Source organism: Penaeus monodon, chromosome 1 (genome assembly GCF_015228065.2).
Source record: "Penaeus monodon isolate SGIC_2016 chromosome 1, NSTDA_Pmon_1, whole genome shotgun sequence".
Lineage (NCBI taxonomy): Eukaryota > Metazoa > Arthropoda > Malacostraca > Decapoda > Penaeidae > Penaeus > Penaeus monodon.
This window is the reverse complement of record NC_051386.1, coordinates 19,427,846-19,429,155: the sequence shown is the minus strand read 5'-3', so window position 1 is coordinate 19,429,155 and position 1,310 is coordinate 19,427,846.

Below are 1,310 nucleotides of genomic sequence, written 5' to 3'. Positions count from 1 at the left end.
AGTCCTCCTCCCTCCTTCAGCGTTCCTTATTCCAGTCCTCCTCCCTCCTTCAGCGTTCCTTATTCCAGTCCTCCTCCCTCCTTCGCCGTTCCTTATTCCAGTCCCCCTCCCTCCTTCAGCGTTCCTTATTCCAGTCCTCCTCCCTCCTTCAGCGTTCCTTATTCCAGTCCTCCTCCCTCCTTCGCCGTTCCTTATTCCAGTCCTCCTCCCTCCTTCGCCGTTCCTTATTCCAGTCCCCCTCCCTCCTTCGCCGTTCCTTATTCCAGTCCCCCTCCCTCCTTCAGCGTTCCTTATTCCAGTCCCCCTCCCTCCTTCGCCGTTCCTTATTCCAGTCCCCCTCCCTCCTTCAGCGTTCCTTATTCCAGTCCTCCTCCCTCCTTCAGCGTTCCTTATTCCAGTCCTCCTCCCTCCTTCGCCGTTCCTTATTCCAGTCCTCCTCCCTCCTTCGCCGTTCCTTATTCCAGTCCTCCTCCCTCCTTCGCCGTTCCTTATTCCAGTCCTCCTCCCTCCTTCGCCGTTCCTTATTCCAGTCCTCCTCCCTCCTTCGCCGTTCCTTATTCCAGTCCTCCTCCCTCCTTCGCCGTTCCTTATTCCAGTCCTCCTCCCTCCTTCGCCGTTCCTTATTCCAGTCCTCCTCCCTCCTTCGCCGTTCCTTATTCCAGTCCTCCTCCCTCCTTCGCCGTTCCTTATTCCAGTCCCCCCCTCCTTCGCCGTTCCTTATTCCAGTCCCCCTCCCTCCTTCAGCGTTCCTTATTCCAGTCCTCCTCCCTCCTTCGCCGTTCCTTATTCCAGTCCCCCTCCCTCCTTCGCCGTTTCCTCATTACGGCACCCTCCCCCCCTTCGCCGTTTCTTCCTTAGGTCACCTTCCCTCCTTTGCCGTTCTTCCATCAGGCTTACTTCCCACCTACGCTATTCCTCCTACCGATCTTCCTCCTTCGCCGTTCCTCCCACCGGTCTCAATCTCTCCTTCTCCGTTCCTCCCACTGGTCTCCCTCCCTCCTTCACCCTTCCTCTCACCTTTCTCCCTCCCTCCCCAGTGGACTCTGACACGACCTCAATCCCTGCACCCTCAGGCACGTGTAATGGGACCCTATTAACAGGTGCCGAAGTCTTCCCCTACATACTCCAACATTCGGTGAAGCGGAGAGGTCGAGGGAAAGGAAGGGAGAGGGGGGGCAGGTGATTCATTAGCCGGAAATAATCTTGGATTTATTGCAAATTGCAACGTTCCGCAAAGCGAGCGACGAATGCTGTTGAAGAAATTTGAGTGTGGGATTTCCCTTTCCTTATTCCCCTCTCCCTTCCCTACT